Genomic DNA, 23,188 nt, shown 5'->3' on the forward strand with positions numbered 1-23,188 from the left:
TCAGGCTCTACACAACAGCCTTACCTTAAGTGCTCTTCAGACCATTTTATAGATGGGAAAGCTGTCAGTTGTCAGAGGTTACAGTAGCACAGAGCCAGAACCAAATTCAGCAGCCCCACTCTATGCCTCTGTTTTGGGGCTCTGAACTGTGCACCTTTTGGGGGAATGCACATTCCTTTCCTTTTGTTTGGAGGGTGGGTTAACTGCTTTTGATTAGTTTCCCTCTGCCACCAAGCCCTTGCATACCCAGCTTCCCTCTGAAAAGAGCAGGGGTACACTGAGTCCAGATTCCTCTGAGGAACACAGAAAGCTGCCTGAAGGACTGACAGACTGACTGACTGACTGGCCAGGATACCTGTCCTTAACCCAGGCTTGAACTGCCATCTGTGTCTGGTTGGCCATCCACTTTCCCACTGTCCCCACAATGTTTTTTATCATTCAGTGTGTAACTAACTTTGCCCTTACAGTAACTTGTTCACCCTCGGTCACCATTCAAAGGCCCTAAAGCTACATACCCAGTCTCTTCCGTCCTGCTTGGTCTCCTAACCTTCACAGGTGGACTTTAGTAGATGGCCAGACTTGTGGGTTGTTTGTTTTGGAAAGGGCCTCCTTTCTTAGAGGCCTGGAGACCCATACAGTTTAGCATGGTACTTACTATTGACCCACTGTGTGCTATCTCTGGTTGTGAGTTTGTATGCTAGGCCTCAGTCTTGTTACTGTTCCCAAAGCAGAGTGCAACTGCTGTCCCAAGCAAGAAGGTAGAATCATGCAATTGGTTTAGCAAACGGTGTATTTCATTATGCTGAGGGCCATTACATAAGGATCACACTCTAAATTCCTAACTATGATCCTAAGCCCATCTCCCCAAGGCTGCTCACCTTAGCTGAAGGTTAGGTCAAATTTTTAACAGAAGTCTCTGATTCCAGCTGCAGGGCAGATCAAGGTGGTGGTCTCTCCAGATGTTCAGAACATCCCCGCTGCTCTTGATCTCTGTTTTACATACTGTTTGGTGGGCATCCTGGGGTTCCAGGACTGGATCTGGTTCTCTTGAGTGAGTGGCATCACTGAGTTCTGGTTATCTGGTACAGCCTTGGGTGTAGTGGGGATCCTGAGTAAGCTATTTTTACACGTTTAAAGGGCATTTTAGTATGCTAATTACAGCTGCTCAGGTTGGGGGAGGGGGCTAGGGTGTTCCAGCTTAGCCTCCTGTAACTTCTACCTGAGAGTAAGGCAGGCAGCAGCCTCAGCAGAATGCCCCAGACTGTGTGTACCAGTCATCTTAGAATTTGTGGTGTATCATGGGATGGAAAATGCTATGAACCGGTCTGCATTACAGTTTTCTACAAACAGACTAAAGTTTTGGGAACTTGGATAGCAATCACAGTGAGATTATGTTGATGAGCCTGATAATTCTGAGATGGGGCTTACATTTTCCATGGGTGTTTCATTTCCCTGTGGTTCTTCTTTGTTATATTTTGTACAGTTATCGTTCTGGGACAGAACTGAAGTGTAAAGGGCAGAACCAGTTGCTCCTTCACGGACCTTGAGAAGCATTGGACCGTGCTGGGAAGAGCACAGACTCTGGGAGAGGGTGGAACTGGTGTGCCTGCCGGCAGTGCAGGAAGACACTTACTTACCCCCAGCTTGTATGCCCTGGAAAGGCCAGCAGCCTTTAAACCAGAGAGGAGTGGTCAGTCTGTAACTGAAGTGTGGTAGGAAGTTTAAGGCTTCAGTAGGAAGAGACGCACTGCAGCTTCTTCCTCAGCAGACCCAGCTCCGGGCTCCCAGCCACCGGATAGCAGGAGCCCTGGGGGTGCTTAGCAGCCCAGCCCAGCCCAGCCCAGCCCCTGGTGGGAGCAGGCAGGCTACATTCCTGTGGTATTTGAAGACTGATCTCGTCAGATTAGCAGCTTTGCTTGTTTTGGTTCAGGTACAAGATCCCCACGTGGGCAGCTCTGCTGCGCGTGAGGAGGAGAGCTGTTGAAAGCAAGAGCCTGATTGCCTGCTTCCAAACCGTGCTGCGCTCCGGGCTCCTCTCAGGGGGAGAGCTCACGTCTCTGTCCCACTCATTGCTCAAGTCCACGGGGTGGAAAACAGCATGGCTGACCGCACCTTCCGGAAGTTGCCCGCTTTCCTTGCTCATCTGCTCCCAGAGAAGGCTGTCACTGTGTGACTGTCCTCGGCAAATGGCCAGAGCTAGAAGAGAGAGTGCCCTAGACCCCAGTTCTCCCCAGGGGAGGCAGGACTGTACCCATGCCTGCCTGCTAATACAGAGACACCCCCCCTCCATCTCTGCAAGTAAGCGAGCTGGGCTTAATGGTTTACATCTGTAATTCTAGTGCTTGGGAAACTGAAGCAAGAGAATTTTGAAAGTTCAAAGCCAGCCTAGGCTATATAATGAATGCTAGGCCAGCCTGGACAGTCTGAAAACTTTATCAAAAATTTAAAAAAGAAAAAGAAGTAGCAAGAGGACAGCCTCCGGTGGGGAAGACACGTGCCTGACCTCTGACAGCATCATGAAAGCCTGCAGTCAGCTTGTGGCATCTTTGTGCCTCTTGTGTTAGAACAGACCTCATCCCCTTTTCCCTCCCCACCCGGGTTCTGAGGGCTCAGATAGGGTTTCCCGGAGCCGAATTAGTTGACGTAGCTGAAAGACAGACATTGTCACTCTGCTATGCAACCCTCCAGATAGAACATCTGGGTCCAGGGCCAGCTGCAGAGCTCACCCCAAGAAGCAGACACCCAGTGGGGCAGGATCACCAAAGAGGTAAGGCCTGTGCTAGGAGCCTGGGCTCAGAAGCCACCTCTGGGGAGCCTGATGTTACCTCTGGTCCTGATCTCTTGCCCCCAAGGTAACTGCTAACACCAAGCTTCTGGCCAAGTAAAAGGCTATTGCCACCTCAGTCTTCTTCACACTGTCCATTCCCCCCTATCTCTGCACACCACCAGGACCAGCCAGTGTGATTAGGACTTTGTTCAGGGTATGTTCCCCCTTGGAGTGCCAGCCCCTGACCATGTTCTTGTGCCTATCTCAGAGATCATTACATTCACAAGTACCCCTGCTAGCCAGTGAGGTAAGAGGCAAGGAGAATGAATGAGCACTGCTTAGAGCGGGTACCACGAGCCCATGAGCTTCCTTGGGAAGAAGAAACCGTGATCTTTGTGGTCAGTGACTGCCTTCAGTGGCTCTGCTATCCCCTCTTGCCCCCATTGTTGTTCAGGGAGAATAAAGACAAACGTAAGAGGCAGCAGAACAGAGCCCAGGATGCCGTGCCCAGGACTGGGCACGTAGGAAAGGCTGCTGTCAGGAAGGTCAGGCTCCTGCCAGCTCTGTCTACTGCTGCCTCACAAAAACTTATTTATTGTATTGCAGCCTCAGATTGTTAGGGGAGAACTTGGACTTTAGGGTCTGCAGGCGCCCAATCAGAGCATCCACATAGAAGGTCCAGGAGGGGGAGGGTAAGCCTGGTTGTCTCATCTCTGGCCCAGTCCTCACACAGGAGCTCAACACAGAAGGAAAGGCCAGCCAGTCTTGGCCACCGAATCCCAGAGCCAATCTCTGTAAGCAGTAGTCATTTTGTCCAGCCATGAGCCCCTTTAGAGGCAAGGCTTGGAGGCTGAATAGTCAGAGTCACCTGGAGACATGGATTACAATTGTAATACTGTTCCCTTCACCTGGAGAATGCTCAGACCTGTCCCTCTCCATGGGGGCCTGGGGAACCCATGACTGGGTTAATTACTAGCTATATCTCAGACCTCCTCTGAGGGTCACCATGGGTTTGGAGGAACAGGGAGCTTGATAGCTGAGCAGAGGTGATCTGGCCGTGCTCAGATTGTCTCTTGGCACCATAATGAAGCTGGTCAGGATGGGGGAAGGGCATCTTTGCCTTGTGACCTCACCACGGGTTCATTGATCTTTGTGGGTAGAACCATGCCAGTACCCTGACCAGGCTTACAGAGGCTCATTATATTGTCCTAGCAAAGACTGAATGCAGCTGGGGCCTCGGTTTTCTCAGTCCACACAGGGAAAAGAAGAGACAGGCAAACCTGGATTCAATCTGGCTTCCTCACTCACTGAGCTATGTGACCTTGCACAGGTCTCTTAGTCAAGCCGAGCTTCAGCCTCATCTACAAGAGTGGCGACAGATGGATCCCTACCACCTGGGCCGTTGCCATCTTGACCGTAATTCATGGCCTGGGGCCTGGCCTGCAGTCAGGGCTGTCAGGGGCAGGAAGTGCTGTTGCTGCCCTGTCCTCACCCCTGCCTCCACTCCACATACACCTTCTGGTAACGTACTCTGGGCAGGAGCTGTCAGGACTTGTGTAGACTGTACACACAAACCCAGGTGATTGGCAACTGTTGATGCAGGAATGCTGTGCATAGCAGGAAGGTGGCTGTTGGCATCTTCAGCCACACAGGATGCAACTGATAACTTATAATTTAGTTTTTTTAAGCCTTTTGACCACCTGACAGAACTGTCAGAGCAGCAGAGAATGATGTCTCCAGGTACCTAACCTCTGGGCACTGCCCTGAAAACCCCTCTTTTATACCTGTTCATCGTGCATGCCATTCCTCAGCAGGGAATGCCTCCCAGTCTTGTTTCTAAAAGCCATAGCTCTGCTTTAACAAGCAGCTCGAATGTTGGTGGCACCAAGGACTACGGTCTTTTCTGGCAGAACTGCTTGCTGCAGGCCGCTCCCCTCAGTTGTGGGGAGAGGGGCACTGGGTCAAGCCAGCACTCAACATGGTGCACTGTCCACGCACATATGCTTTGTGTCCCTTTGTGTTTGTGTTTACAATGTCACCTCAGATGTCACCTGTTGGTGACAGTTTTGCTAACCGTGGGGCTTCCACGGCTCTTGTACGTTCCTTTCTGTAATACTTTGAAGTTCCTTCCTGGGTCCTCACTCATCCCTGTCTAACTTTCATCCTTAATTTAGGCTGTATCACCACTTACCAACTGATCTGGGGTCACCTCCCATTCCTGTCCCGTCACCATGTTCTTCACTCCTGACCTGGGCTTGGAGAGGCAGGCAAGAGTAGGCATCCTAGTGACCTACCTGTGCACTCTGCCATGTCCAGGCCACTGCACCACAGTGCCCATCGGCACCACAGTGAGGAGAAGCTGAAGTGACTGAGAATGTATTAAGTGTAGACCATTCTTCCCTCAGACACCGATGTTAGGGAGCTTCCTCAATGGCTCAGACGAATTTTTATTTGTGTGTGTGTGTGTGTGTGTGTGTGTGTGTGTGTGTGTGTGTATGTGTCCTCTCTTACTCAGGTCATGAGGCTTGGCTACAGGCACCTTTATCCCAAAAGCCATCTTACCAGCCCAAAATGCATTTTTTTTTTTTATTGAGCGCCAGGAATTACACTGGACATTGGGAAGACAATTTTTAAAAATGCAGCCAAGATAGCTGCTGTTTTGCAACATCTGGGAGAAGTAAACTGAAGTTGGATCAAAGGGTTTGGATGAAATTTTTATAAAACCGAAAAGGTGGGGACTTGGCTGAGCACCTACCTTGGCCATGGCCTGGCTGCTGAGTGGGGGATGGGGCGGCTAAAGAGAGCTCGGTCCTGCCCAGGATGGAGGCTAATGCACAGTAGCTCTGTAAGCTATAGGGGGAACTTCAGAAAAGCAGGCCTGCGGGTGACTCGGTGCAGAGCAGGACAGACACACAAGTGCATCTCAAGAGATCCCTCTGAGCTAGTCTTAGCACGCTCACCCAAGCTTCACCCAAACAAAAGGCTGATGACATTGCTTCTGGACAAGTCGTGAAAAGCTCCAGATTGAGGATGAGCCATTTCTACTTCTGCAACTCTGACAACAGAAAAAATGAAAATGGAGCCAGGTGTGGTGGTGATACATGCCTGTAATCTCAGCACTTAGGAAGGAGGCTGATGCAGGAGGATTGCCAGGAGTTCAAGGCCAGCTTGTGCTACATAGCAAGACCCTCTCTGAAAATGCCAAAAAAGGATGAGGGGGAACAGGAAAAGTATGGGTCATTAATTCAGTGTTGCCCCTAGCATTGAGCTTGTGTCTACACGGCTTATGGGCTTAATTCTGGAAGCTCCCTGCAGAGCCTGCCCTGGGCATAGGCAAAAACTTCCTCCACCTCAACTGTGGGGACCAGAACTCAGCCTCCATCCTCAACTGCACCTCCCAGAATGCAATCCTGTCCTGCCCATGGTGACTTTTCACCCTCCTCGTCAGCCCAGGGAACGTAGGTCAATCTTGTCCATCTTCAGCCCCTACGGCCTCTCTAAGGCCTCTGCAAAGCTCTGGGAACTGTAACAAATAAGAGTCAGCACCATTCAAGACCAGCCGCGAGTGAGCAGTGTGGCAGTGTGGCCACTGCAGGGACAGTGGGCTGAGCTTGCTTTCCTCAGGGCATCTCACTAAACGGCATGCAGAAGTCTTCCTACAAGAGATCAGAGCTCTGCTCACTGTCGGTGGGAAATTAGAAACAAGCCAGGTGCCCAGCGCCAGTTTCGAGATAGAGGCTGGGGTTTGTACATATAATCCTGGCACTTAAAAGCCTAAGTCAAGGTCAAGGCCAACTCAGCTACTTGGTCAGTTTGAGGAAAGCCTGGGCTACACCGTCAGAACCTGGTGAGAATGGATGAATGAGTGTTTTAGGGGAGCTCCCAGGTTTCCGCACTGTTGTCCACAGAAAGTGAACTCAGCCCACACTGTGCCCACTAAAACCCAGGCATCGATTGCACAGCGCTATGGTGAGAGTCCACAATAGTCCTGTGACCAGCAGAGCCCAGGTTCTCAGCAGTTCAGTTGACCCAACCCAATGTCTCTGTCCCCACCCCTTTCCACCCTCCCTAAACCCAGGAAGTAGCTGAGCAACTCACCTAATCGGCTTGGTTGGCAGGCCTACACCCCTCCCACAATAGAAACCACCCTCCTAGTGTTCTCAAAGAAAAGCAAAAAGTGACACCAGCCCACCCTCGGCCTCTCTTAAAAGCATCCAGGCCATCAATCCTTACAGCAGCTTGTCCTGTCAGGGCCTCGGGAAACAGCCAGATTTCCCTACCTGCCCGTCCCTGACTGATCAGTCTCTTCCCCGCCCCCCCCCCCAACTCCCCAGAGAGGCAGCCTATCTGAGTGACTCATCCCCCCAACTCCCCAAAGAGGCAGCCTGTCTGAGTGACTCATCCCCCCCCCCATACCCATGATGCCCCCAAGAAGCAATTGAGCTGCCTGTTAGCAGTTCATCCACCCACCTTTGGCCTTAGGAAACAACAGGACTAGCCTACCCCCAGGTAAACTAGTCCCTAGAGGCCCTGCAAAGACCAGTTAACCCTTTGCACACTAATAAGGACACCTTATAGATAGATCCACTGGTCCAACCTGGCCCCTGCATCTTTCAGACATGGACAGACACTTAGCCTGGTTAGCACAAAGACAGTCCATGATATGAGAGAGAAATCTAGCAAAAAGAGGATTTTAAAGGAATAAGGGGAAAAAAAAAACCTTGGAGCTAATGAAGTTAATAAATAAAAAGTACAGTTGAAGGCCTGAATAATAGAATGGGGCCAATCAGGTAAGAGAAGGGGAAATAACAGAACAAAAACCGTGTAAAAGACTGAAGAAACCCCTCAGACTTACAGGGTACCATTGAGTGAACACATTTTCAACATCCAAGTTGTGGATGCTATAAAAGGGAGACCAGAAGAAAAAGTTAAAAACAAGCAAACAAGCTGGCCAGCAGTTGGGAGGCAAAGAAAAGTGGATCTCTATGAATTGGAGGCTAGCCTGGGCTACACAATCAGATCCTGTCTCAAGAACCAGCAAAAAGTACAAGCCGTAGCCACCAGAACAGCATAATATTGGTATTAAAAACAATCCATAGGTCAGTGGGACAGAGTATACAGCACAGAAACAACCCCGCATACTTACCACCAGCTGATTTTGAACAAGACAGCAAGCCAGACTAGCCGGTAGAGGAATCTCTTGAGTTACATGCTGAAAAACCTGGATATCCACTTGTATGAATGAATGAATGAATGAATGAATGAATGAAGAGAAAGAGAGAGAAAAAGAGAGAAAGAAAGAAAAAAGAAAGTCAACCCAGATCACTGTTTCTCACCATATAAAAAGTGAATTCAAAATGGACCAGAGGCTTAAGCATAAACCCAAGACAATGAAATTACTAGAAAACAGGAGACATGCTCCAGGACATTGGCCTAATTAAAGATGTTTTGGATGTAATCCCAAAAGCATAGGGAACAAATGCAGATGACTAACCGACGGGATTGTAGCAAACCCGAAAGCTTCCACACAGCAAACAGCCAACAGAGCAGCCTGCAAACTGAGAGAAAACATTTGCAAGCCGTGTCAACAGAAAATTAATCTCCAGAACTTATAAGGATCTCATTCAACTTGACAAGGAAGTAACTGATTTAAAAATGAATGAATAACCCAGATAGACACTTCCTTAAAAGACATTATTTATTGTATGTATGCATGCACCTATTCAACAGCATGCGTATTGAGGTCAGAGGACAGCTTGGCTGGGCTCAGTCCTCTCCTCCCACTATGTAGGTTCTGAGAATCAAACTCAGGTCAGCAAAGCGATCTTACCAGCCCCAAGACCAGTGCTTTTTATAAGTGCATAGCTAGAGATGTTGGTGCAGCCTGTAATCCCAGCACTAGGGAGATGAGGCAAGAGGGTCAAGAGATCAAGACCAGCTTTTGGTAATGAACACCCTGCGTCAAAAGACAAACAAAGGTGCATTATACAAGTAACAAGTGAGTCAGGTAGGGCACAGATCTTTAATCTCAGTGCTCAGGAGACTGAGGCAGGAGGATTGTGGGCTTGAGGACAATCTGGGTTACATAGTGAGACCCTGTTTCAAACAAGCAAGCAAGCAAACAGAAAACAGCAGCAACAACAAAGTCACAAATAGCCAACAAGTGTATGGGAAAAAATGTTCACCATCACAAGTCACCAGGGAAACACAAATTGAAACCACTCTGAGAAGTCCTCTGGCCCCTCTTAGAATGAGTGTTAACCAAAAGACAGAAAATGGCAAATGCCATTGAGAGAGTGTGGAGCAGGGGGAACTCTCTTTCCTGCGACAGGAATGTAACCAGTACTGCCATCATGGAAAACAGAAATAGATCCAGTTGTTTTCCAGCCTCCATGCTGTAAGCTACCCCAAATTTTTAAAAAAGGATGTAAGACTTTAAAACGAACCAAAACAGAAATAGAACCTCCATACGAAACAGCATTCCACCACTGGTATGAAGCCACGGGATGTTTACGTTCCCATGTTTACTACAGCGTTGTTGGCTACATCAACATGGGAAAGCAGCCTGAGTTGTGGACGAATGTGTCCATAAAGAAAATAGGGAGCATGTCCACAGGGGAGCACCAGTCAACCATCAAAAAGGATGAAATCCTGCCACTTGCAGCCACTCGGCTGGAACTAGAGGACATGATGGTAGCTAGTTTGTGTTCACCACTTAGATGTGGAAGCGGGGATGCTGATCTCCATGCAGAAGAGGTGGGTTGTGGTTTCCAGGACTTGGGAAGGGAATGGAGGTAGAAGGATGACAAACGGATACAGGAGCAAATGTTAGAAGGAATAATGTCTGCCATAGGTAGGATAGTTATGGTTGGGAACAACTGTATACTCACGGAAACAGCAGAGAGGGAGTCATATTCCAGCACAGATGTCAACAGAGGGAATATGTCAGTTACACTGACCCGATCATTATATATCTTCACATGCATTAAAGTACACCATACCCCATAAATATTATATCATGAAAATTAAAATACAAGGGTTGGAGAGATGGCTCTTTTAGAGTGCCAGGGCTCAATTCCCAGCACCTACATGGTAGCTCACAACCATCTGTAATGGGATCTGATGCCCTCTTCTAGTATTTCTGAAGACAGCTACAGTGTACTCATATAAATAAAATAAATAAATAAATCTAAAAAAAAACCAGAATATAAAGGTACAATAAAATAAGCAAACTCTCCAGGCAAAGACTCTAGGAAGGGACTCACACAAAGGGAAGGAAACACATGTGTAAGCAATTTGGCCTGCCTGGAGTGTAAGCCCAGGTGGCCACCAGCCTTAAGCTTCATACTGACACACTTGCACTATATTATGAAGTCAGCCAAGGTTTGAAAGCGAGGAGGGAGGGACGGCATCAGACGGGTGCCTAAAATGGAAAGAGTGGATTGCAGGAGGTGAGCCTGAGCAAGACAGTCCTGGAAAGAAGTGATGGGGCAAGGGTGGGTTTATGGGATGTCAGAGAAGGACACAGCAGGTGGCTGGTGCAGGTTTGCATGAAAGGAAGGTGCAAGGCAAGACTCCAGTTTTGGGTTTCTGACAAGATCAGGAAGCCAGCTGCTGACCCCGAGGGAAGCACCTTGGAGCCAGCTGCTAAGCTCTCCTCCAGGAGATGCTGGGCTTGAAGCTGCCTGGAAGATGCACACACTCCATCCTCTGAAGGAGGGACTCCCCCCCACCCACCCCAGTTTCTCCCTGCTGAGAGCAACATCACTATAAACACTGGTTCCAAGGATAGGCACTGCTCCTGATGTAGTGGAGGCGTAGTTCACGGCCATTGTCTAGTCTGCTGAATTAGCTATCACTGACTAAACTGACCGTCGCAGGCTTATTTCTTCACCTGCCCTGCCCCCCTCTCATTCATTATTTTAGAAGCATGTCCATTTCTTGGGCATCATGTTGGATACAATGAAAAGGACTAACTCATAGCCCCCAAACTTCAGGCCAGAAGTGGAGTCAAACATAAAAACGACATCACATGATGCAGACTCATAACTATGAGGGTGCAGGGTGCTGGAAACACAGGAGGGGCCAAAGAAGGCTTTTTTCCTTAATGTGAGTTTTGACTCACACCTCTGCTGCTGTCACTCTTTATAGAACCACTTGGCCTCATTCCAATCATCTGCCTCTGGCATTAGAAGGCCAAGGGAGACCATGGGCATGCCGGCAAGTGGTGAGTGGTGTCTCCCCATCATTCAATGGAAGCTTTTCTTTTCTGCCTCTGCCTTTCATTTGGGAGTGTTGGGTGCTAGACTTGTGAGCAAGTGGGATATGTACGTCAGTACCGAGTGTGTGGACCTAAGCCATTCACGGTCCCCTTGAGGCTACACACATTCAGAGCCAAGCTGAGTCTTTCCTGTTCTCCTGACCTCCTCCAGACCACTACTGTCTTAATGATCTACACCTCAGTCCTGTCTCTCCTTAGAGACACTGGAGGAAAGCCAAGTCTGATCCCATCAGCAGCCTGGGTTAGCACTGTGTCTGCTTTCCTTCCCACTCAGTGAATACAGCCCAGGGAAGAGTATGGCTGAGATAACCCCCTGGAAGAAGCTGTCTTTGGTGGGAAAGCAGGAAAAGGATTTTTGAGGGAGGGGATTTCCTAGTCACATCTTAAAGATGATGCAGGATTTGCGCAGTTGAAGGTAGCAGTATACATATTTTCTAAGAGGGGTCATGCAAGCTGAAAAAAACAAACAAACAAACAAACAAAAAAACCCACACAAACCAGTTGTTCTGAGGACTGTAAGCAGCAGGGCATGGTTGGGATGTGGCATTTCATCTTACAGTGCTGCAAGAGGTCATCCAGGGCTAGATGCTGGGAGTGCTTACAGGCCACTTAACACAATTTTAGAGCCCACTCTAAAAGACACAAGCTTCTGGATCAGCAAGATGGATCAGTGGGTGAAGATGCCCACTGCTAAACCTGACCGCCTGAGTTCAGTCCCTGGAACCCCCCATAGTGGAAGAAGAGAACCTAGCTGAAAACTTAACTTCTACAAGTTGTCCTCTGACCTCCACATGTGCATGTGCATTTGTGTGTGTACGCGCGCGTGCACACACACACACACACACACACACACACACACACACACAGGTTTTTTAGATGACTGTTGACATGTTTGAATCGAGACAAAAGAAAGCTGTGATCAGATTTACTCTTTCAAAGGGTTCCTGTTGCCTAAGGCTTCTTAACATTGTTCCACTCGTGACCCCTTTTCACCCAGAAAACTATAATGTAACCCCCATTTGTGGTATATAAACCTATGTAAAAGGAACGCCTCCCTTGTCGCCCTTCCCACCTTTGGGAGTCCCTACTCACCTTTCTTGTTAAATCTGTACTTGATCTGCTAAAAAAAGATAAAATAGATACACAAATGAACATTTGCTGATAATAAATCATAAATTTGTTTTTAAATAACTCTCTGCTATACATATAATTTTGCCATTTACTAAAGATTAAAACAAATTTGCATACCAGTGAGGTGACTGCACCATGCTGCAGGACATAGAGAATCTTCAGCAGTTTTCAGAGTTGAGCGATATTTTGATTTTATAATCATCAATGCTAAGAATGCCACTTTACAGAAACAGTAGTGCAAAATGGCAGAAACATGTCAGGGCTATTTCAGAAATTTCTAGAGATTCTGTTGTAATTCTGAGTCAGAATTCATTGAATGACTCTTTTTGATCAAGTCTGCAAACTCAAGCATCGATATTTAAGTGAAGTGTTCTGACAGTGTGGTGCGAAGGTACCCTGTTTGATGTGTGCTGGAGAATGATAGGAGGAAACACTAGAAGTCTTTGTTTCCTCGTAACTGACCTGTTACAGTTCTATAAATAACAGGAAGAAACGTGCCAGAGACGACTCAGCAGTTAAGAAAGTGTACTGCTCTTGTAGAGGGTCCAGATTCAGGTTACAACACTCATATACAGAGGCTCGCTCACAGCTGTCTTCATCTCCAGCTAGAGACGGATCCAAGAGCTCTGGCTCATGCTATCTCCAGTCACACATTTTTAAAAATAATAAAAAGTGGACCCCAATGGAAGAGTTAGGGGAAGGACTGAAGGAGCTGAAGGGGATTGCAACCCCATAGGAAGAACAATATCAATTAACTGGACCACCCAGAGCTCCCAGAGACTAAACCACCAATCAAAAGGGACCCATGGCTCCAGCTGCATATGTAGCAGAGGATGGCCTTATCTGGCATCAATGGGAGGAGAGGCCCTTGGTCCTGTGGAGGCTTGATACCCCAGCTTAGGGGGATGCTAGAGTGGTGAGGTGGGAGTGAGTGAGTGGATGGAGGAGCACCTTCTTAGAGGCAAAGAGGAGGAGGGATGGGATGGGGAGGTTATGGACAGGAAACTGGGAAGGGGGGCAACATTTGAAATGTAAAAAAATAAGCAATTAAAATAATAATCAAAATTAAAAACTTTTAAGTGTAGAAAGAAGGGGGAGGGACCAAAGAAAGGCCAGAGATATTAGCAAAAATTAGGGTAAAACAGATTTTGTCCTCTTGAAAATGAAAGGTGGCAACATAGGGAGTGTATAACAGGACATAAAATGTGGATTTTATTAGATTCAGTAATCTACTTTTAAATATTAACACAAGGGGGAAATCCTGTGTGTGCATATATCATTGCAACATGCCTTTAGTAGTGTGTTTATAATAACAGCAAAAACATTAGAAGCAACCTAATATGAAATGTCTCTCTCAGCCAAGAATGATACAGGCAGCCTGCCCACATGACCGATGATAGTATGTACTCATGAAAATGGTGATGGGGTCCAACTGTATTGACGGACACCACCCTCTTAAGTTATGGTTTAAAAGTTTTTAAAGTAAGTTATGGAACAAAATATATAAAACCATTCCACTTGTGTTATATGTCTGCTCATGGAAAGAGAAGCCTGTGAGTCTTCCCACAAATCACCAGCATCCCCACTGGCTGCACCCAGTAGGCCTCTTTGTGGCCTATGTCTTTGACTGAGATCTAAGAACCTTTCTTGGCTTCCTGCTGTTTGTCTCCTCTGACCTCAGTCTGCTAGGCTGGCATTCAGGACTGAGAAATGGCAGAGTTGGTCCTGGGAGAAGCCGTCAGCCCCAGCAGCCTGTTCATGTCCTATCCGGCACTTAGGGCCTTTCATCCTGGAAAGGCTCAGAGTTTCCCTGGCCCTTCATCCCTCTGAGCCTACATAATTCTTCTGGAATAAAACCCTTCCCAGGGTCTCTGGGTACACATTTCCTGTCCTTGCCCACCTCTCCCACCCTCTAGCAAAATCGCCTGACCATCCCCTCTCCCACGCCTTCTGTTCAGTCAAAGGGTTATTTTTAACAGCCTTGTGTATACCATGCTTAAATCCTGGCAAAACACCAGAGCTTTGGGATAGATGTTCATGATGGAAATAGTCTCCTCTTCCCTCCCTCCTTCCCTCCTGCCTTCCTTCCCTCCAGGGTTTTCCTTTTAAAGAGAGAGAACAGCTAAATCCAAACTTTGGATGGCTCTACGGGAAAGTTCCTGGACCCCAGCACCCATGACCCATGTTAACAATGCTTCACCCAGACCAGGCTGGAAGCTGGGACTCCTGTCAGCCTAGAGTGAGCTCAGGGAGAGCATGGTGCCTGCCACTCTCCTGAGCTTGGCAAACCTAGAGTCCCTATGGCCAGAATCCTGAGGAGTCCCTAGCAGAGTGCCCTTCTCCTCAGTCACCGGACAGCTCAACTCTGAAGAGCCAAACTCCTGAGCCCTGCAACTTCCCCTGTGGTCTTCACTGTGTCTTCCAGAATCACCCAGAACAAACAGAACCCCTCTGAAGCTGGTGATCACATGATTTCAGGTCTCCGCCCTCATGAGGCATCCACAGGAGCCGGTTTCCATCCTGGCAGACCTGTCCTGAGTCGGTGCCATTTATTTCTATTCCCCTTAGGGAACTTTACAGAGAGAGTGTGTGCTTCCTCTAGGGGTGGCCTGACAGAAGACTTTCTTCATGATAACCAATGCTCCAAGTAGGCTACTTTTTAGTGATCACATCACACTGACTCTCTTAGTCTCATGTCTGTCATTGTGATAAAATACCCTGACAAAAAGCAAACTGAGGAATAAAGGGTTTACTTTAGCCCCAGGTTACAACCTACCATATTCAGGCAGCAGGAACTGGATGGAGCTGTTCAAGAGCTGAGAGAGAATGGACATGCCTCCTTGCTTGTTTGCATATGCTTAGCGGATTGCTTCACTCTCATATGGTCCAAGAATTCCCTGACTTGGGAATGATGCCACCCACCGTGGGCCGGGTCTTCCCACAGTATCAATTAACTTAATTAAGACAGTCTCCACAGACATGCCCACAGGCCAAACCAATGTACACAATAGTTCATTGAGACCAGGTATTCTAGGTTGTGTCAAGTCGATAATTAAAGCTGACCACCACACTGACCATAAGCCATTTTTTCCAGTAGTGGGAGTTGAACCCAGGTCCTCATATGTGCTAGACAAGCACCAAACCTCTCAGCTGTAGTACGTCCCTACTCCATAGGCCTGTTCTCTCCATGCTGCTAGACATGTATGATGATTCCATCATACATGTGGATGATGGATGATCCCATCATACATTGTGGGCCCAGACCAAGTCTGCCACTCTGGAGCCGTGTCCATGTGACAGGATTAAACATGTAGAATGAGGTCTTTGTTGGTGACACCGTGGAGAATGTGGGAGATTTTCCTGGAGCAACTCAGAGTACCCTTGGTTAGTCCCAAGATCCTCCCTACATGTGGGGGCAGCAACATTCTCTGGTGGATGGTGTCTTCTTGCTTTCTTTGGAATAAAGTATGTCCAAAGTACATAACACTAAGCCAGAGGTCCCAAAAGAGCCCTGGTCAAAGGCCTGGGGATGTAGTTCAATTGGTAGGATGTTTGTCTACCAGGTACTGAGCTCTAAATTCAGGCCCCAGCACAGCAGGAAACTAGGCTTCGAAGGCCAGTTAGTGACCCATGCCTTTAATCCCCGCACTCAAGAGGCAAAGGGAGGTAGATCTGTAAATTGAAGCCTGCCCTGAGCTACGTGGCAAGTTCTGCCCCAACCAGAACAACATAGTAAGACCCTATCCAAAAATAATTAATTAAAATTTAAAAAACAAAATTAGGTATGGAAAATGGGGGTGGGGGAAACACCTGGAAGGTGGGGGAAGAGGGATCAGAAATTCAAGGCTGGAGCTGGAGAGATTAAGTCAGTGCAGCAAAACCATGGAGATCTGAGTTCAGATTCCAGCATCCATGGCAAAGGCCAGGCACAGCTGCACTACACCTGTTAACTCCAGTTTTATTGGAGGCTGCAGATCCCAGACTGGGTGGAATAAAGAGTCTATCTCAGAAAAATAAGGCGGACTGACAGAGCATCAGCACATTCACCTGCACACACATGCATGTGCATGGTGAATTCAAGGCCAGCCTGGGATTCATGAGACCTTGTCTCAGATGAATAAAAATTAAAAAAGATCCCTGTCAAGAACTCTAGAGAAAGGGCAGGGGCTGTGCAGCCAGTACCGCACGAGCCTTTAAGAATAAGACATTGCCTGCGATAAGCTCTGTAGGAGATCTAGCTGGGCCTGGGCCTCGGATCCAAAGCTCTGCTGTGAGGACAGGGCTGGCTCAAGTGTTCTCAGTCACTCTGGAGCTTCCAGATTTCTGTGTTGGAGCAAAATGGCTCATACCCAACCAGGGAAAGCAGTGCGTGGAGCAGGCAGAGCCTGGCCTCAGGCTGAGGGAGTCCCCCTGGGCTGCTGTCAACCCTGCCGCTGACCTGGCACTCCCTGAGCAAAAAGGGAATGGCTGATACCAAAACTGGGAGGGGAGGAAGGGAAACGGGAGGAACTGCCAGTTATTGAGCAATGTGGCGTGCCAAGACTTCCTACGCCTTATCCCGTTTCCTCTCTCCTGCAACCTGGGAGGTAGGAGGTATGTGCAGCCCACATCACATCCATTCATTCATCAAGTATTTAGCAAGTGACGATTAAGTGTCAGGCTGTGCTGGCCGTGAGGAAAGCTGACAGACATCTTGCCTTCATTGGAAACAAGATATAAGTAAAACCAGGTTAAATGCAGTTAAGGTTCTGTAACTAGAAGTGTCGGAGGAAAGCAAAGAGGAATGGAGAAGAGGGAGCTGGGGGAACTGATGTTTCAAACAATGTTTCAGGGGTTGGGAAACAAATAGGAACCCAAGGGGCATGGAAGTCGACCCCAGTTACAAGCATGGACAGCTCAGATGAACAGATAGGGGTACCGTAGAGAAGCGGGTGAGCAGCGCTATGGAGCTGGTAGACACCCCGTTCGGATTGCTGCATACTTCAGAGCAGTAGACTGTCTGATGGAAGCAGTATGATGGCAGACAGCATAAGGGCCTCCCCTGAGCTGAGAGTGAGACCAAGCCGAGTGCACTTTTCCCGGTTACGTTTTCTGTGCAGGTATGTGGATAGGAGGTAGGTGATTTTAACTAGTTTTCCATTCACAAGAAGAGAGAAAAGGAAGCTGAGGCTGGAGGCCAGCCAATGGAGTCATTTACAGATTTGGAATGTAAGGAGGCGAGAACTGCAGCAGGTCTGCAGAGGAGAACGCTGATGGCGGGTGCTCCCAAGTGTGGCCGGAGGAGTGGGTGAGCCACCTGTGAAGTTGGAGAGTGATACCACAGAGGACTCCGGTTATCAGAGGTAGCCTAGCCCAGGACAGAGCCAGGAGTAAGTAGCTGGAACAGGCAGGGAAAAGCAGGTTCTTGGAGTAGACAAGGCCAGGGCACATCTGCCTTCAAGTTCCTAGTTTCTATATTCAGAAGGAAACTTCTCTCCTGTTGCCCACCTTTTGAGGAAGGAGGAGGACACCATCAGCGTTGAGACTGATAACAATTGCTTTTAGAGCCTACCCCCCACTTGAATATTGACAGAACCTACAGTCAAGAGGAGACACACCTGCTAAAAAGGGGGTGACACACTTGAAACAGGTGAATCATTGCTGGTTTGTGGTCACAGAGGCACAAGGCAGGTCAAAAGCAGAATGGGAAGGAGGGAGGAGGAGGAAGAAGAAGAAAGGAGGAGGGAATGAGGGGGAAGAGGAGGGAGGGAGAGAACAAATATGAATCAGAACGAGGGTCTTAGCTGTAACGTGGAAGACACTGCATCTCACATGCCATCATAAGACTCCATGGGCCTCAAGGACCAGGAGTTCACACATGAACCAGTATGAAGGCTTCCAAAGAGGAGGCAAGATGGCTGGGACTTGTTCACCTCCAGGACATTTGTCCCTACCAGGGTTGGCGGTGCCAGACTTGCAGAGGTGTTGTGCGGTTAGAATGATCCGGAGTGAATCTCCAGCCCTGGCTAAATAGTCATGGGGTACAGATTATAGCAGGGAATGGGGAGCTAAAGATGGTGGGTGTGGATATGGGACTTAAATGCTATAGCCCTATAGTTCATGGCTAAGGCAGGCCCTTGGTCCATACACAGGCTCTCCAGTGTGCTAAGACAGGCCCTTGGTCCATACACAGGCTCTCCAGTGTGCTAAGACAGGCCCTTGGTCCATACACAGGCTCTCCAGTGTGCTAAGCACTGTTCTAGAACTTGGCTGTGGTATTGAGGCGAAGTGATAGAACTCAATGGCCATGTGCATGGTTAGCTTACACAGGGACCTGCAGCCTATCCCTTGCAGGGAGGAGGGAGGCAAATGATCTCATGAGTTCAAAAATAGCCTCTTTGCAAGCTGGGTGTAGTGGTGCACACCTTTAATTCCAGCACTTGGGAGGCAGAGGCAGGTGGATCTCTGTAAATTCAAAGCCAGCCTGTTCTACAAAATGAGGTCCAGGACAGCCAGGGCTACACAGTGCGATCCTGTCTCAAAAATAAAACAAAATGAACAAAAATTGGCCATATTGGGTATGCAGAGCTAGCCGTGTAGAGGTTGAGGAGGTCTAAGGTAGGAGGTGATGTCCTGTCATGCTGTGACCAGAGTCTGTTATAGAGCAGCCCTCCCTGAGCACTGAGGCATGATCCTTCCAGTTGTCACTAGCTTCCTCCATTCCATTTGGTGACTGATCTGGTATTATAAGAGAAACAGTTCTGTCACAGTAGCCTTCACCCAAAGTTATCTACAACACTGGAACCCCTGAACCCCAAAAAGGTAGCCAGAGTTTTTTCCTACAGCACAGTCCCCAAGGGAACCTGCACGGGGACTCCCAGGAGCAGCCTATGCTAATGCATCACCACCTTGGGGCAGTGACTCAGAGTGATGTAACCTAGTGTCATGGGTGGGAGCATGATGTAATCTCTGGAGACAGGAGCTCCTGCCTTCTTTGGTTAGCACAAGAGACACAGCCTCCCTTCTTCCCTGAAGACTACCCTCAAGACTCGAGTGGCAGTGGGTACCACATGCTTGCCCTTGCAACTTGAATGCTTACCACTGAAAGAGAGAGAGATGAGGGCTGGGTGTAGGGTACGGGATGGCTCATCTCTTCTCCGGGGAGCCTAGTGGCCAATGGGCCACCTGGGTAAGATGCTCAGGGGCAAGTGTGTCCTTAGCATAGGAACTGGTTGTCTGGAATCTTTGACGACCCACACTCTTCTGGTCTTTCCCTCACCTCCAATAAGGAGTTGCAGAGTAGATGGTGATTGGCAAGAATTGACCATATGCCTGTCTCCAGACCTCCATCTTAGCCTCTGTACTGAAGGTAGAAGGTCCGCTGACAGGACAGCCTCTACTCATTCACTTCCATTTATATCATCCCTGAACAAAAGAAAACAAACTACTGTGGTCCCCTTTCTCTAGAACATGTCTATAGGGCCCAGAGAGTATTGAGTTCCTGAGGCTATTCTAGAAGGTTCCTCTTTCTTGCCTCTGGAGGCCAGAACTGAGAGCAGGACATCTGAGCTGGTATCAGTGTCAGCTGAGCCCCTATTCTTGCCATGCTCTGGACCACTATTACCTGTCACTCAGCTCCCCCACCCTTGGTGAGTCGGCTTTCCTTGTCTCATGGTCACTCCACTTGGGTTCTGTAAGTCATGTTGTCCCTCTGTGTGTAGTGATGCCTCCCTCTGCCTTTGTCACCTAAAGCCATTTGTGAGTACGAAACAGGCCCACCCATCTGCCAGACCTGGAATAGCCCATCTCACAGTCCTATTATGGGAGGTTTACGCTCTACCAGGAAAGAACGCAGGTAGTAAACGGCTGATGAGTAAGTCGCCTCACAACTAGAACAAGGTAGATACTAGAGGGGGAAAGAGAAGGAGTATGGCCGGGTGACAGGAACAGACAGGTTCAGTGGTGAGCAAGCTGGTCAGGGGTGGCGTTGGTGAGATCTGAATAAAGATTGGAAGTAGGGAGGAGGTAAAGCCAATGTGTATCTGGAGGAAGAACCTTCCAGGCCAAGGAAACAGTTCAGTGCTCTAAGGCAGAAAAGTGTGGCCCTAGTACCAAGAGCTAGTAAGAGACTGTGTCCAAGGGGAAACTGAGGCCTACGGGCCATTGCAAGGTCTCTGACTGGGATGCAAAGGCATCAAGTGTAAACAGCTTGTTCTTGGAGGAAAGGACTTGATCTGTTTTGTCAAGGGCATAGAGAAGGATGTGCATCAGATAGAGACAGTTCTGTAGACTTGGGCAAAGGTGGAAATCAGACCTCCTCAATCAGATCTCATCTGCTATGTCAGGCATAGTCCTTGGTGCTGGGAGCCATAGCATTCACAGTTCAAATAGAGCTTAGGTCTCCATATGATAACAAGCAAGAACCCGTGGGAGAGGCGAGGCAGTGAGCCAGACAGCCTATGTGCCTTAGAGGACACTACAGGATGTATGGAGAATGAATAGGAAGCCCGCTGAGATGGTAGAGTCCAACGAGACCTCTGGAAAGAGGTGCGCCAGGGCACACGAGAACCAGACTTGAGAAAGGTCCAGACACTGGGAACATTTGCTCCATCTAAGGGTGGCCAGAGGCTATCAGTACATGGGATCAGGGAGGAAGATGACCAGAGGTAAGAGCGTAGGTGAGGCAGTGAGAGGACTCCTGTCGGTAGAATGAGTGGCACACGAGTGCTTTAGGAGGGCAGCCTGTCTGAGAGGAGGACAGAGGTGAAGGCCAGCCATCTACCATTGCAGTAGTCATGTGACACTGTGTGGTAGCAGAGGAGGGGCAAGTGGCTGGGGGCAGAACGTGTTCAGAGATAGTGCTAACAGGACTCGCTGCTAAACTGGATGACAAGCAGCCAAGAAAGAGATGAGTCGAGAAGGACTCAGGAGTGAATGCTGCCCAGCCAGCAAGAGGGGCTGCTGTGTAAAATAGGCATGCCTCCTGTGGAGTTTGAAGATCTGGGCAAGTGGCACTGAAAAATGAAAATGAATGACTCCTGGCTTGGAACATTATCAGCCTGGCCTCCTTCCTCACGGTGACTGCCGGCACTCCAGGCCTGTGATCCTCCATGTCCAGCCAGTCACTTAAATTCATTGCTCTCCTGGCCTCCCAGCAATCCCCACACTGAGCTAAACCCATCCAGTCACTCTTCCTGTGTGTGCTTCTAGGCAGCTTAGCCTCGACCACAAATGCCAGCCCCAGTGCCACCATGGCTACCTGGTCCCAGCCTCTTGGGACTGCTCAACACTGCTCAGAGGTCATTGTCCCCGGCTGGCTTGTCACGGGACTGTTGATCTTGAGCATTCACAGGTCAGTGCAGTCCACACTCCCCCGACCCCCAACCTCCAACCCCAGAGAGGAGTCTATCTGCTGAGCTTCCCTCAATCCTCCCTCCTGCTAACTTCACCTGTCAGAGCAGCCACCTTCTCATCCTCTCCTCCCTCCAGGGTCTTCACTCCACTGTCACTCTCTGTCCCTGACATCCCTTCTCTCATCAGACTTGTCTTCTTTGTCTTGGAATACAGACGCACTGTTCTTCTCACCTGACCTCCACAGCATCCACTTCTTCATTCTCCCATCTCCGCTCTTTAAAAGTGCTCACAACTGCCTTCAGCACCGTGTCTCCCCTCAGTCTCCTCAGCTCCTGAAGTTCTGTCCTCTCTCCAGCCCCAGCAGCATGTTTCCCAAGGGGGCCAGTGACGCTCCTGTATTCCCACAAGCATGTGGCTATAAATAGTGCTGACCCATGAAGTCACCTCGTTGATTAAATAAGATAACATATGCAGAACCCTCAGCCTAGGACCAGGGACACAGGAAGAGCTCAGGAACTGTTTCCTATTAGCTGTGAGCTTATTGAGTTTTGCAGCTGCTTCTCTACCTGGCCATCTCACACAGCATCCACAAAGGCAGGACCTGAGCTCTGTGTTGTCATATTCCCAGTGACTAGCACAATGCCTGGAGTAATACCTGAAGGTTTTGGAGAGGCAAGTGGTGGATTCTGGGGACCAATGGGATTGTGCCATGGCCTCTAGGTTCTGTAACTTGTGTAGACAGTCTGGCCATCATTAGGGTTCCTCCTGAGTAGGACAACTTTCCAGAACCTTCCCTCCTCACCTCCCTCTTCCATACTAGGTACGGGCTTGTCAGCAGAGCCACCGGGAGAGCCTGTCAGCGGAGCTCAGACGCTGCCCCTCGAGGGCCTCTGGCACAGCCTTTCCTTTCCTCCTTCAGCACAGGCCTCCTTGCCTGTCATAGATGTCAGGCTGTGGCTCCAGCCTGTCTGGACACATGTGGCCACAGTCCCTCTGCAAGCAGGAGCAGTCACTGGTAGCATTTCAGACCTGGGGAATGGGTGGTATTTCTGAACAGTGGAGGCATCACGGAAACCCAGCCCTTTGAAACATGGGGATCAAAAGGTTCATGAGGGGCTACAGCTCAGTCTGTAAAGGGCTTGCCTCATGAGGCCTGAGTTCAATCCCCAGAATCTACATTAAAAAGCCAAGTGTGAGCCAGATATGGTGGTGGCTCGCACCTTTAGTTCCAGCACTCCGGAAGCATGGGCAGGCAGGTCTCCGAGTTCAAGGCCAGCCTGGTCTACCTAGTGAGTTCCAAGACAGCCAGGGCTACACAGAGAAACCATGTCTTAAAAACAAAGCCAAGTGTGGTGGTGCACGTTTGTGATCCCAGTGCTGGGATCCCTGGAGTTCACTGGCCAGGCAATCTAGCCTACTTGGCAAGTTCCCAGCCAATAAGATATCCTCGCTCAAAAGACAAAGCAGACCGTAGAAGAGCATAGTGTGCACAAAGAATAGTGGTGGACCAGGAGGGTCAGACCTAAGGAAAATGTCAGAGAGGTAGACATACTTCAGCAGGCCTTGGAGAATGAGTAGAAGTTCATGGGAATGAGACAGAAAGAGACTTGTGGGCAAGGGGAATACAGAGACAAGCAGGCACGAGGTGTTAAGAACCCAGTGAGTGGATCCTAGAA

The 23,188-nt window shown here is 48.9% G+C and overlaps 1 protein-coding gene and 1 long non-coding RNA gene across 5 annotated transcripts in view; one reads left to right on the forward strand and one right to left on the reverse strand.

Annotated features, from left to right (window-relative positions):
* Nucleotides 1-23,188, forward strand: part of St3gal3 (ST3 beta-galactoside alpha-2,3-sialyltransferase 3) — a 201,324-nt gene that overhangs the window by 135,464 nt on the left and 42,672 nt on the right. The gene's annotated exons all lie outside the window — the stretch shown is intronic.
* LOC143442370 (uncharacterized) lies at nucleotides 773-21,863 on the reverse strand. The gene is made up of 3 exons (XR_013110490.1): nucleotides 21,744-21,863; nucleotides 7,914-17,666; nucleotides 773-2,196 (listed from the first exon to the last, which is right to left on the reverse strand). It is a non-coding gene; the product is annotated as an uncharacterized LOC143442370 (long non-coding RNA).

Source organism: Arvicanthis niloticus, chromosome 5, assembly GCF_011762505.2.
Source record: "Arvicanthis niloticus isolate mArvNil1 chromosome 5, mArvNil1.pat.X, whole genome shotgun sequence".
Lineage (NCBI taxonomy): Eukaryota > Metazoa > Chordata > Mammalia > Rodentia > Muridae > Arvicanthis > Arvicanthis niloticus.